The following is a 15,339-nucleotide window of genomic DNA, read 5'->3' as shown; positions in this document are numbered from 1 at the left end:
GATAAGTCCAAGTGGACGTTTGTGCCACATTTGAGGAAATATCATGTTCACTAGAATCAGACAGACACAAGGTCACACAGACATTAACCTTTGGCCACCTAATTCTAATCACTTCATCCTTGATTCAAAGCGAACATTTGTGCCAAATTTGAAGAAATTCCCTTTTTCCTCAACATGTTCTTGAAATATTGTGTTCACCAGAATAAGAAGGATGCAAGGTCACAGTGATCTTGACCTTTCGCCTTTGACTACCTAAATCTAATCAGTTCATTGTTGAGCTCAAGTGGACATTTGTGCCAAATTTGAAAAAAAAAAAATCCCTCAAGTTGTTCTTGGAATATCATGTTCATGACAATTAGACCGATGAGGTCACAATGACCTTGACCTTTGATCACCACAATCTAATCAGTTCATCGATGGGTCCGACTGGACATTTGAGATTCCCTCATGGCCTTCTTGGGATATCACATTCACAAGAATCGGACAGACAACCCAAAAACGTATTGCCTCTGGCTACAGCTATCACCAGTGCAGAGGCATAAAAGGATCTCTTACTTCAGACTTCCTCTCTGTCACATCACAGTGGTATTACAACAACGTCTACATGCCCCCAGAACCAGCTATGTTGTTACCTCACGAGTCTTGCAGCAGTAGAGCAGCAGCATTGCAACGCACAACTACTTTAAAAGGCACTTTCGGCAGTGTAATGTGCCATCACCCATGGATGTGAAAACTGAAGCACTCCCAAGGTGCATCTCAGGAAGAAACATTACCGAGCTTAAAATTAAACATTTAGCAGTTCAACTTTAGATTCTGTGGCACTTTTGGAAGTTTCAGCAACTATGGCAACATGTTTTGTTCAGAACTGTTAAATTACCTACAAGACTTGTTAAAGCAGCTATATTGATAATGTGATAATGTAAATACAATGTGAGGTGTGAAAGTAATCAACCTCCAGAGAACGATAAGCTGAGTCTGAAGCTTCTCTCTGGCTTTCATTTCCAGAGAAAAAGCTGTAAAAGGCCACAGTATTCTACCTGCTCAGCAGTAAAGAGACACAGTTAGAGAGAAGCTGGTAAACACAGTGGAGCATTTAAAGAAACAGGTATTTCCCTCAGGAGTTGGTGGAGGCCAAAAACAGAGCTAAAAGCAAGGGTGAAAGTGTACTGGCACGATTCATTACTCCATACCACTAAAGATTCAGTGCTAGTGCGTGGTATTGGGAAGACGGGACAGTAGCTGCCTGTCTAATCCAGTTCAGTAGAGTTGGAAAGATATTCACAGATTTCAACTTCTCAAATAAATAACTCAAAAGCAAAACATTGTTAAAACACAAAGGAAGGCTCTTTCCAACTGTAGTGAGGCAGAAAATAAGATATATTTCATCAAAACGAGCCGTCCACCGACCTGGACAAATAACATTGCTCTCTATGTGTAGTCTGTTGTGAGACTAGAGCACAGGAACCATGTACAAAGTGCAACACCAGAGAGCGATAATACAATAATATTCATCAATTTTACTCCTTTACAGTGAAGTATACGTGATGATATGTTGATGTAGTCTTGAAAACTTTCACGGAAATTTACAGTGGGGGTAAATACTTGAAAATCAGCAGCTACTCCTTCTGCACAACTCCACTGACATCCCTTTATTGTAGGTGGCAGCCAAAAGCAAGAAAAGCTTCACTCCTGAGCTGCCAATGTGAGGAAATCGTGCAAGTCTGCATGTGCTTGTCTGGCAGTCATTAGGGTTTCACCAGCCAATAAGACTGTATCTGGTAAAACTAATAGTTGTTTAATCTCATTATCTGGAGATTAACACACATGCAAATAACCCTGATGATTGCTTCAGCACTTGCTTCAGATTCACTGCTGACTTGCTGTCTGGAAAATTGCGTAAAAAAAAACAGATCACTACTCACAAGCAAGTCCAACCATACTAACATGGCTACTTTTCTTTTCCTCACACTGTCAAACGATTTTGCCCTCTCATTTTGTACATTCAAAGATATACTATGCAGGATTTTCTGGAGAAACACAATGTATAGACTGATACAGAAGTAATCCCTCTAAATCATCACTAATGACACTCTGTCAGTGTGTGGTGGTGTATTTATCTGCAGAAACTCTGCCCGTTGCATAGATTTTCCTTGTTCTTTTCATTTTCTGTGTTTGGGACGTTTAAGGGCATGTCCCCCATCATCACTCAGGTGAGATCGAGGCTTTATAAAAAAGTAGAGAACACGGGCCAGACCTAAGCAGCAGGCATCCAAGAGACACAGCGCCGTAAAAATGCAAATATAGCAACGAATGTGAATCTCACTTGCAATCGTGTTCACAAACAGTAACCAACAATCCTGCATCGTATACCCTTAGAGGAACAGTGTGTATGATTTAGGGTGTTTAGTGGCGTCTAGCTGTGAGGGCTCCATATTGCAACCAGCTGAAAATTCTCCCAGTTAGAATTCCTTAACTGTTCATTATTCAGGAGGTTTTTACCAGGAGTGGAACTATCTGCAGAGGTCTCTTCCTCTACAAAACAAGCAGACCAGGTCATTAAAACTGGTATGAAGTATGTATGAAGACATTAAGGTATAGTGGAGGCGAGCCACCTCTCCTAAAACAAGCACCACCTCCTCTAACATCATTATCATTAACCTGAAAAAAATGAAAAAGTCCTATGTAATAAATGTGACTATTATTTAGTCTGTCATCAGCAGACTACATCTATCATGACTCATGAGACAAGATGTGACACAATGTGGGTGATTTCCACATCAGTTAAAAAATGTCATAACAATAATAAAGCTCAAAAATAGTTTACATTTTCTGGGGAAAACCCTGGATGACATATTGAAGCTTGGTGGCTTTAAAGTTAAATAACCTTTAGGTAAAGTGGAGCTGCAGTGGTATACCTTTAAACCATATATGGTGGTGTGAAAATTGATGGTTATCATCTTGTGTACATTTGTTTTTCTGTGGTACTGAGAAAAAAAAATGTTACCGCACAGAGAATCTCACCCTACCCCTTCCTCTGCCACTGCCTGTCAGACCTTGTACATAAACTTCCATTAAAAATGGTTTTAAGTTTCTATTAAAAGAAATCATTTGTTCAACGAAAAAAAACCTCTTCTGTTTTCCATCCTTCAAGGGTCACTGTAACTGATAATAGTAATAATAACTGGGTAGAATCATATAATGTGATACTGTGAAACTGTGATATTTTTCTGAGATGGTTATTTTACCATGAAAATCTCATGTTGTTGCAGCCTTACAGCGAAGACGAAATAACTGAAACTTACACATCATCCCCTAACAAGAAAGAGTTGCAAGGAACTAAATCTCAGTCTGAAATGTTCATACAGTAACTAGTGCACCATTTTTTATTCTAATGTCCAAAGTGTTTTTGTGTCCGTAGGTACACACAGCTTAAACTGATGCGGTCTAATAAAACACATGTATTAAATCCTCCTCCGTCCATGCCTTTTTCTCAATAACTGTAGATTTAAATGTTGAGGGCACTTCCCAGTATATAATGTACAATTTCACATCCCACAAAGCGGTGGTTGTCCTGGGATGTCTGTTAGTGGTGACCCAAAGTGGTGATGAATCATAAGTGTCAGACACCTCAATGCACTTGTGACTGTAGAGTGATCTGTATCAGCTAAGTGAGGGAGGAAACATTTAAGACAACTCTGTGTGAGAAAAACAGATGAGCTGATAAACTGACCGGAGAGTGCCTGGATAGAAATGTACAATAACAACCAGCAGAACTGCCATTAAATATAAATACTACAAGCTCTCACACGTGGGTGTGATAAGGTGGTGTATGTGGTGCTGGTGGTGGGGGTATAAACTGTGTGATGAACTGACTGATTTCGAGGAAGTGGTTTTGTTTGCAATCTATCGAGGAGCTAAAATAAGGAAGAAGCGATCGGGGGCAGGACAGCAGAGTGACACCCTCCTCCAGTTCAGGTCTTACCCGTCTTGGTCCTCCTCAGGGAGTTTGCCTCCGGGCCAGGGTTTAGCTCCGTGGATTTAATTCACACGAGACTCAACATCACCCGCTCCCCCACTCCCCCACACTGTAACGCATGGCTGATATGTGGCCACTGCAATCCAGCACACACACTAACACCAGGATGCTCCTCTGGACCACTGCAGAGGACGGATGCCTTCACATGCCAAAAAGACCCCCACATGAACAGCGCGTCGCCACCGCTGTCTCCCATCACCTCATCGCTACACGTTAACTTTACGCACAAAGACAATTTACCACTAATTGCGCATTTACGCACCTGCGCTGCCATGACACGAGCAAACTTCACCAAAAACTGAACGGGTTAAATCTCCGAACACACACACACACACACAGACACACATGATGATACCGTGGGAATAATCGCGCTGATAAACATGAAATGACGTCTGGATATTTTCCTTACCTCCTGATGTGAACTGAAGCGACAGCAGCTGCTGGTTGAAGTGCGCGAGAGAGCCGTGAACCGGTGACCAAATACAACAGATCTGTGAGCAAGGCTACAATGACTACCAACAGAACTTCCCGTGTCTCTACTTTCAAAATAAAACTCCCTTTTAGTGTCCTGACATTTCAAACTTATTTACAGAATATTATATGCTCTGCACACGTAATACTCTGTAAATAGTAACAGGAAATATTTATTATCTCAACTGCAGTGGTGGAAAATAACAAAGTACATTTACTCAAGTACTTTAAAGGACCTGTGTGTAGGATTTAGGGGGATATACTAGCAGAAATGTACTGAAATAAGTAGGCTATGTTTTCTTTAGTGAATAATCACAGGAAAACAAGAATCATTGTGTTTTTGTTACCTTGGTCTTCCTCCACTTCTCATGTGTTGTCCTTCTTGAGGTTTCTCTCCTATTTATTGGTTGACTGTTAAGTATTATCTAAATAGAGAACCAAAGGACAGTAGATGTCATATTGCTTGGCTATTAGTTTGTTTGTTTGTTTGTTTGTTTGTTTGTTTTTGCCCTAGGGCCCCTTACAGGTTACAGCCATGGGTCTTGTTGTAAGTTTCATGGCTGTGATACCTGTCACATCACCAGGTCACCTCCAAACTGAGGTCAACTGTTTATAATCTGCCTTAATTACAAATCCAAATAACTTTGCCCTCATTTTCTTAACAACTCATAGAAAGCTTTATGCAAAATATTTAATTAAATGTACCTTCACAAAGGCTCAAGACCCCACTCTGAATATCACCCACTTGCATTTTCAGTATACTTCAGAAATTATGTGTTTGTTTTAATGTCTGTTGACTATAATAATACAAACAAAGAAACAAAAACAAAATGATTAGAAAGATTAAGAATGAAGATAATTACAAATATATTTGAATTTTATGGAATTAGCAGGTTTATTTTGAAGGGTCAATCGCCTGACTTCCGGATACACTCGCTTTCTTTCTCTAACTTGCTGCAGCTGATTCCAACCAGTGGCTTCCTCGGTTAAACTCCGCCTGAAAACCTGTGTTGCTTCTTCACGTAAGAGGAAACAGAGTTCACCTGTAATATGTTCACAAAGGTGTCATGCCTGTATAACCGCAGAGTCACAGAGGTACCACAGAGGTGTCACAGAGGTGTCACAGGAGATGTCAGGAAACACTGTCAACTAACTGACAAACTTTAAATCCCAGCAGGAATATTAAAGGAATATTCCAATGATTTATGGTTACATTTTTGATCTCAACAGCCTATGGGTTCATGCACGTACACACAGTCAGACACACACAAGCCTTCCTTTCTCTGCAGAGCTGACGTCTGCAATCAGCTGAAACACATAATCAATGTGTCAGGAGCTCTGTGTTTATGTGGGAGAGAGGGAGGAGGTAAGAGAGACAGAAAGTGTGAGAAGGAGGAAGAAAGAGGAGAGAGAGAGAGAGGCAGAGAGGCACTTCATGGCTTCTGAGTTACTCCAGAAACCTCAGTTACATCCTTTGTAATGTGGGAGTTTTGCCAACCTCTCACTCTGTCACAGGAATCAGATGTTGTACAGCTAGCTTCCAGGGTAATAATCAGCAACTCTATCAACTTGCATTTTTAAATGTCGGCCTCTCCTCCAGTGTATCATATCCTGTGGTTGACTGCAGAGGGAAACAGAGCTAAAAAAAAATGGTGCCTTTTGTTGATTAGTTGGAAGAAAATGTTTGCAGATTCCTGAGTGGTTTCCAAATTGTGGGCATGTGAGCCATTATTGCATGGGGAGATGTAGAGTGAATGAATTAAAGTTTAATAGACCTTTGTCAGACACAACAACTAATCACATTTCCTGGGTAATATTTTGCACACTCCTGCACAATCTGTACAGCTCCTCCACAAAATTATATTTTTCTTTCATTCATTGTAACTGCTGATCCTGTTGAGGGTCGTGGGGGTGTCTGACACTGGTAAATGCTGGACAGATCGCTACCATTCATGCTCTCACTTACACCTATACAGGCAATTTAGGATCGCCATTTAACCTAACCTGCATGTGTTTGGACTGTGGGAGGAGACAGGGAGAACATACACCCTCAACACAAAAGGGCCCCAGCCAGCTGGGGGATTCAAACCCAGAACCCTCTTGATGTGAGGTGACAGTGCTAACCACTGTACCACTGTACTGTGCCACCCAGATACTTTTCTTGTATTTTTTCATATTCCCATTGGAATTTTGCTATTTTATATCATGTCTCTCGACCTTTCCACTGTGTTATCCATCTGCAGAAGAAGATCATGTGATATGTCGAGAACATTTACTCAAGTACTGTACTTCAGTACAATTCTAGACATACTTGTACTTTACAAGTGTACTTTACATAAAAAACATCTAACATATGATATATAACATCATGCAGTATTATACGACTAATCTACCCAATGATATAAAACGTATCTAAAAACTGGGTCCGCACTGATGAACACTAAAATGCTCTTACATGTATTTGTTAGTAATAACAGAGTGTTAAAGTGATAACACTTTGAAAGAAACTATACAGCATCCAGTCTCCAGAAGAAAATGTTGGCAGTGTATGTTTCTGCAAACCATGAATACGTTACATTTGCATGTTTCATACCTAGCATATCAACTTTTCTAAAGGGACATAGTATACAAGCTAATTTTGTCATTAGGAGGTGGAGGAGATGGTGGATGGTGTGACACCTAGGCAAGACACATGACCACTGCAGACCACTCTTTGAGACCAAAAAAACGAAACTGGTTGTGTTTTAGTGAGTCATCATTGTGTTTGTAGCGGCCTCTTAGCCACCAAACATGGACCTGTCACTGCTTTTCTGGTGGGAATAGTGCCACAGGTAGCGGCTGTTTTTTAACCATAGACTGTAAAAACAATGGAGGTAGCTACCATGAAGTCACCCATTGGTTTGTGGACTCCCATTCTGAAACTTCGAATTCAGCATTTCAACCGTCGCCATTTTAGTTTTTTGGAGCCAGAAGTGACCATATCTGGGCGAGAGGCTGGAGCTGTGGAGGAGTGAGGGGTGGATCTGACTGAGAAGCTGACACTATCGGCAGACAGCCTGTCACTCAAACGGCCCACCCTTCATTATTCAGAACTGTTAGCCTGATAAATGTTAGTCTCTATATACAGACTCTACATTCAGTGAATGTAGAGTCTGTAGGCAAACCCCGGAGATCTTGCCTCTGGAAGAAGAGCAGAAGAGCCCTGGTTTCCGTTTGTAGGCTGTTTGTAGTCCGCGTGATATTGACCAATCACATATTGACCAATTATCAACATAATTGGCGTCACTGCAAACTCTGAATCCATCGCAATGGTTCAGCATATTTACTTATATATATATAAGTATATTTATATATATCTAAATGGAAGTCGGAAACGGAAATTCGCCTCCTCCACCGAAATCAAACCGGAATGCCAAAAATCGGGGGTCTGCCCCCAGAGGCTGTATCGCCGTCTGCCGGAAGTCAGACGCCGAATACAACCAATGGGTTCCAAGAATGGATAAATGTTAAGGGGTTAAATAATATTTAAAAGAATATTAAGATTAAAAAAATGTACCAAGCTGTAAAAATGTTTATTTCTGCTGTCAATCTAAGTAAGGCATTTTAACATGGGGGTCTATAGGGACTGACCCGCTCTTGGAGCCAGCCTCCAGTGGCCATTAGAGGAACTGCAGTTTTTGGCACTTCAGCATTGGCTTCATTTTTTTAGCCTCAGAGGTTGCCACTGTAAATTAAATGACAACCACTGACTAAGTGGCCACGAAGGTTTTTGCTTGCTTTTAAAGAGACAAAGTTGCTTTTTTTTGTCATGAAAAGTGATTGTTTATAACTGAGACATTGCTGCTTTCCTGCTGGGGTTGTGCCACCCAAACCACATATTAAGCCAAATCATGACTTTTCCTAACCAAGCGGTTTTGTGCCTAAACCTAAACACATTTTAAAGCTATAGTGCGTAACTTCTACAGGTCCGTAAATGTCCGTTTCACCCAAGCCACTACTAGAGGAGATGACACAATGCTGATTAAGCCGATCGGCTCCTCTAACATCTTGTGGTATTTTTCAATATATATCATTTTTAGTTTGCGTGTCGACCGGTGACATTCCCGCGCTGGCACACAGGAAATGCTTCCTCACAACAAGAAGGGAGGGGGAGGAAGAGCGGAGAGTGTCATAGCAAGAGGTAGAGCGCAGGTAGAAAGAGAAAGCAACATGGCGGAGAAGCGGCCGAGACACGGTTCAGAAGTGGATCCTACCACAAAGAAAAAGCCTGGACGTTCGGCTGAAGGTCTATTAGCAAAGAAGGAAAGTGACCGACGGAGAAGGCAAACAAGGATTTGTATTGGCGTCGCTTTTCCTCGGTGGAGAGCCCTGAAGGAAGAAATTGGGCTGAGGGCAGACACGGATGTTGCCTTGCTGCTGTTGGATAAGTAAGTGACTTGGTTTATAATTATATTATGAGTAGTATGTGTTGCTGTTACATGTACTGGACCTAGTACTTTATTATTTTCTTGGAAATGGTGCTATGAACGTAATGTAATGTTAGCAGCCTGGTGTTCGCCACGTTGTGTAGCATTGTGTACATGGTGTGAAGCGAGTGTTACTCTGTGTACACGGTGTGTGGCGAGTGTTACTCTGTGTACACGGTGTGTGGCGACTGGCCAGTGTTACTCTGTGTACACGGTGTGTGGCGAGTGTTACTCTGTGTATACGGTGTGTGGCGACTGGCCAGTGTTACTCCGTGTACATGGAAGTGCTGCCGGCTTATTAGTTGTAATAACAATATCCGCTGGGAGGCGACAGAAGTTACGCACTATAGCTTTAACCACAGCGTTTTTGATTCATGAAGTTTCAACATATCCACTACACAATAATTTGCAAATTTAACATTTGGTTTGCAGAAATGTACGATGCCCACATTGTTTCTGGCGACTGGAATGAGGCATCATGAGTACTTTTACTTTTAATACTTACAGTATTTGCTGATAATGCTTCTGTACTTTTGCCCAACAAGTAACATTTTGAATGCAGGACCTTTATTTGTAAATGAATTATTTTAGAGGGAGGTATTTCTACTTTTACTTTAAGTAAAGGATCTAAGTAGCCTACTTCATCCACCACTGGTCTGGTAATAAACAGATATAAGTTTATACTGGCTGGTGATTATTCTTCTTCTTATCCATAAAAACTGCATGCAGAACTCACAACCTCATTTTGTGTGAGATGTAGGTTTGTGCATAGAAACAGACAGGTGGATAGACAGACAGATCTGCCTCTTTGAGCCACATCAGCAGCCTCCTCTTGCTGCTATCACTTTGGAGAGGCTGTTAAACCTCTCTGTTATCGCTTGTTCAAACACACACGCACTCTTCAGTCTTTATAACCACACACATAAACTCACACTCAGTCCCATGCGACCCCTGAAGGCATCTGCATGAACACACTGCACAAACACTCATTATGTACATATCCTCCCACACACACACAGAGCAGCAGAGACAGAGACGTCAAAGTGAATTAAGTAACATTGATAAATGAGCAGTAATGCCTCCTCCCCTCAGTTAATAGAAAATAATCATGAAGAACCTGTGATGTGTTATTACACTGATCCTGAACCAGCTGCTTAATTTTTTGTCACTCTAATCTCATTTAATGGTCCTCAGATTCCCATTTGCATTTCTGCTGCTCAGAGCAGAAACATGGCAGCTGCAGTCACTGATAACATGTTCATGACAAAATAATGTAAACGCACTTTTAATACTGGTGATACGTTGTCTTCTCTGGTATTAACATGTCACCTAGTACATTCATTCAAGTACTGAAATGAAGAACACATTTAAGGTACTTGTACTTTACTTGAGTTTTTCCATTTATACGTTGTTACATGTCAGAGGTAAATAGTGTACTTTTTACTATTCTACATTTGTCTGAGAGCTTTAGTTACTTTACAAATTAGTTTGTGATAAACTGAAGGATGAAGTGATCCTTTATGTGTTAAGAAACTCTCACTACTACTTCTTAGTAGGCTAAGTAAACGCTTAATATCAGCGCAGTTGCCAGAGGAAAATGCATGCATTGTATGTTTCTGCAAATCACTGATACGTTACATTTGTACCTTTAATACGTAGCATTTCCACGTCTCTAATGTGACGTTATAGGCCTACATGAGCTAATTTTGTCATCTGAAGGTGGAGGCAAGATGGCTGCCAAGCTGCAGGCCACAGTGTGAGTGAGACCAACTAACAACAACAACGGTTGGCTTTTGGTGAGCCTTAGTGGGGTTTCACCAGTGATTGTAAACCTGGTTAATTTTTTTTTTCCCAAAGTTGGGTGTTCTTCACTGACACATCTCTGCATTTACCAGCAACATTTGAGTCACTTTTTGTTACGGCAGTTCAATTTAGGACCCAAAAAGCAAGCACAAGCTAGGGCCTGTATTACGAAGCAGGATTTGAAGTTAGCGAGGTAACTTCAGGGTTAACTCTCAGTTTTCAGTACCATTAAGCTGGTTCTCTTTTTACCGGGATAAATCACCATGGCAAATTATGCTGAACAGTTAACCTGCTCCGAAGCAGGTTAACTTCAGGGTATCGGATCATGGCCTGTCCACACCCCGACCTCTGACCAATCAGATCACTGAAGAAAAAAGAATCCATGGACTAAAGGCTGGAGTCTTAGGTAAAAGAGAGGAGCCTATATGCTGTTATAGATCAGTAGAATAAGGTAATTGTTCCAGGGCTCTATTCCCTCTAATTTCAAAATGGAGAGATCATTCACAACACTGAACACCTGTTTCTGCAGTATTTGAAATTATGTAAGGTTTATTTTAGTCTGCAGTGATGATGTGAGACACCTACATGATGAGAACTAGGGGAAAAAAGATAATATTTTATTAGTAAAATAATCCACACACTGTTAATTGACTCCCGTTAGTATAAATGCCACATTTCAGTCAGATCGACCTCATTAGTCATTAACTACTTTTCCACCCTTAACTTCAGTAGCAGAAACAGTCTGGCATCACTTTATAGTGTTTTATGTGACACAGAAACAGTCTGGCATCACTTTATAGTGTTTTATGTGACATGCTCAGAGTAGTGTTATCATCATCCAACTAAACAGCAAAAATTACTCTATAATAATGTCACATAGGCCCATAGCTCAGTGATACCTGCACATAATTTTAGTCTTGGATGGCAGTGAAGTTTTGGATGGTGTTTTCAATGTTTCTAGATTTTCCGTTTATATATTGCAGATTGTCGTTTACATCCCGCGCCACTGACATTTTACTGTCTTGTAGTCACAAACACTTTTGCTACCGTTTCATCTCATATGATATGAAGCGGCCTGCTTCATTCATGGTTCTGACGATGTCTCTCATTATTAACACCCCCGCTTCTTTCACATGACCATGCTCGTGGCTGGATAGGAAAACCCAAAGTTGACTGACCTAGCTGACAAACCAGCTTTGTCGTAGCGGTTATCCAGACGGCCAATGTTAGGGTTAGTCAAACCAGATAAAGAGAAGATATCCTGGGTAAGTTGAACTGGCTTCGTAGTACAGGCCTCTGGACACAGAGAAAGGTTTAGGACAGTTTATTGTGAAATGTTGTGGTCAGTGGCATGTGAGGATTCTTAAAATAACATCTGTACAGATGTGAAGCCCTGACTACATCTGACTGATCTTTAATGAAAACTGTTTTTCCTCTGAAAACATTAACCTTATAGTCAAACACAATTCATTTAGCCTCTGTAGTTGAGGGGACAGGTCTGCTCCGCAGCAGCAAACTGATACGATGCTGATTTACATCAGAATTCATGTAAAATGCAGGTTGAACCATGAACATAAATTACAGATCACCTGTAAAGTATTTTGATAAACTAATCTGTCATAATTAAAACAATTGAAGACTGAGAACAAACGTCTGATAATATCTTAATAAATCAACACCATATCGGACAGGATGTGAGTGTTTCTGTGACTTCCTGTACAGACAGAAGGCTGCTGGAAACTATCAGGAAACTGTTTGACTTCACAACAGCTTGTTGTCACCTCCTCCTGCTGCAGCTGCCGGCTCTCATCCACTTTCCAGGCGAGGCGCAGTTCATCTCAAACGAGCCTACTAGGGAGGGCAAACAACAGGAAACACAGGGAAAGGGAGAGGCAAAGCCAAAACTCCACCAGATTTGGTGTTTAAAAACTCTGTTGGATCAGCTGGAAAATGCATCATCACAAAGCTAAAAGCAGGGCTGTTTTTTTTTTTTTACTTTTTAGAGACACGTGGTTCTCACAGGTATACAACAGTATATAAAGGAGTTAGAATGAGCACAACCTGAAACATCTACAGCAATAAAATGCAACATACACATTAAAGGTTGTGTATGTAACTTGTAAATCCTTGTTTTTGGTGACCTCTCTCTCTGAGGCCATGAACTGAACTGTAGTCCTTCAACTGTAGTCGTCCTATTGTTCCAGTGTATGCACTCCATAGCCGTGAGCTACATAAAAATGTGCAAGACCTGCAGATCTGTCTCTGTTTACATGTACAGAACTATACAGTGTTAAAACAGGGCTGCATTTATTGTTTGTTATTGCAGGTCATACGTGAAGCGCTCTGAGATCAATAATATGATCAGGGCTACATCTTTTTCATCTCTGTCTCACTTCTTGTGTCCTCCCCTCCAGGCAAATTGATGGAGCCAAATGGGAAGTCTCAGTTTCTAATGTTCACAAAAGGCCGTGATCTCTCTTACACTCTACCTTCTCCAGAGACACACAGCTCACTGGCTTGGCAGTATTGTCTCTCGCTCTCTGATACTGACTCACTCTTTCAAAGAGAAGCCTTGTTACTAAAATAACTTTGTAAAGAGTGTTTACTGGGAAGAAAAGTGAGGCCTCTTCTAGGAACATTTTTTGTGACAGAATATACAAAATCATTCAGAAATGTTATCCATTTAAACACTAGCTCAGAAAATACTTTTTTTTTTAAAAATATAATAAATATGTTAAACACTGAATCTCTTGTTTCAAAATGGATGTAACAGCTTTGTTTAACTTATGTGCACATGATTGAGGATAGCCATTTGGCACTAATCTCCACAGGATGCCTCACTTGTTACATCTCAGTGAGAGTCCTGCCCATGGACCCAGTTTTCAAACTTGATTGGGCACTAGTCTCACAGTGATATGTGACCCCATGATGTCATCAGGCCAACAAACCTCAGCTTCTTGGTTTGGTATCTGGCTCTTACCCTTGGACTTCTGAAAAAGTAGGACGTCAAGCAGGAGGACCTGCTGCACCCTCACAGCAGGAGCTGCAGCTTTGCTTTCAATGTGGCCTGCTGACAGCCAACGCATTCACACTCCGACCTCATCGCATATCAATGTTTGGTCGTGGACTTTCCAAGTCCATGTATAACGTGCAAGGTAGCTTGGGTATGTTGGACGCCATGTCAACTTCTGCTGGTTACATGCATTGTCTGTTTTCAAAATACACTTCCATTTTACAGGAAATGTACAGTTTAAATACAGTCTCTTTAAAAAAAAAAACATACTACATCCGTAACAACACCTCGAAGTGACAACACTTGCACAACGCTGGTTGGGTTTGGGCAATGCTTTTCATTGAGTTATTGTTGTGATTGTTTGCAGTTAGGTCACTGGTTAGATGGCTTCATCAAAGCTAAGTTGATGTCAGTTTGCTAATTCTTTACACAGACAGAGTCTTGCATGGAACTAAACATCCTCTGTACTAACCCAGACCCTTTGCAACATAAATCACATACGCATACTCACAAAAATTGGCTTTCAACATGACTTCTCTTTAACAGGAAACTTAAAGTTCCCGCTTTTTTTTCTTTGTTCCATTGTTTGATTGACCACATGGTCAGGTAGACTCATCCCTGACCTCTGAGGTCATTCTTGGTTCCACAGTCCTTGATCAGGACAATCCATTTGTAGTTTCCTATTATCAGCCATGCTGTTTGAAGGCCAGGCACACACCTTTTTGCCACTCTCTCTCTCACACACACACACCCATACACATATGCACACCCATGCTTGTATATACTTAGAATGTGTTTTGTTTTGCTTTGCTTTGCTTTCTTTGTGAAGAAATGCTTTTGGAATCATACCTGCTGTCTGTTGAATATCGCACAACAGTTAATGAATAGTCATCCACTGCTATGTCAACTCCAAAATCCTTTAACCTTTACTATTAATGCCGTAATTTTGGTTATAGATATTAATTTAATTATCAATCAGAGTTCCAAATTGATAGTTTAGTATGTTTTATGAGACTGGTATCATTAACTGGCTGACATTTTTTCCCATTTTGGGAATGGTGCCCCACGAGGTGATTTAATGTCAATTGATTCACATAATAAACAGTTATTAATAATAATAATTAATTATTTCTGGCAGCCATTTTGACACCTTGAACCATGAGTTCCTAACAATTTGTGACCTGTTACGAGGTCTGGTCTCAACATATTGGATGACAAGAGAGTTGCAACCCTGCAAAAGTAAAGTTACTAAAAGCTTTGAATGAGCTGACTGGGTTCTGGAGGTGTGGTTACAGCAGTTGTGTAGGGTGGGCTGTGGTAGTGGGGCCCATTGTGATCTTTTTATGGGGCCCAGAATCTCTGGTGGCACCCCTGTTTGTCATTACAATCATTTCTTCCCAGTGCAGAAGAATTTGGACAAGAAATCCGGCTGCTGGATAACGTGTTGCTGCTGCTCTTGTTCTGTATCAGAGGTGAGAGCAGGAGAGAAGCATTACTGACTGCCATCATGAGCTCAAACAGCTCCCTGGATGTCAGTTAGCTCCTGATAA

At 40.9% G+C, this 15,339-nt stretch overlaps 1 protein-coding gene across 1 annotated transcript in view; it reads right to left on the bottom strand.

The window, feature by feature from the left end:
• Positions 1-4,534, bottom strand: part of pld1b (phospholipase D1b) — a 74,751-nt gene extending 70,217 nt beyond the window's left edge. The window contains exon 1 of the mRNA XM_050056884.1: positions 4,446-4,534. The gene's annotated coding sequence lies outside the window, so the exon portion shown is untranslated. The remainder of the gene's footprint in view (positions 1-4,445) is intronic.
• Positions 4,535-15,339: the final 10,805 nt, after the last annotated feature.

The sequence above is a fragment of the Epinephelus moara genome, chromosome 11, assembly GCF_006386435.1.
Source record: "Epinephelus moara isolate mb chromosome 11, YSFRI_EMoa_1.0, whole genome shotgun sequence".
Taxonomy (NCBI): Eukaryota; Metazoa; Chordata; class Actinopteri; order Perciformes; family Serranidae; genus Epinephelus; species Epinephelus moara.
Note: the sequence above shows the minus strand (reverse complement) of the source record. Positions and strands in the feature narration are given on the sequence as shown.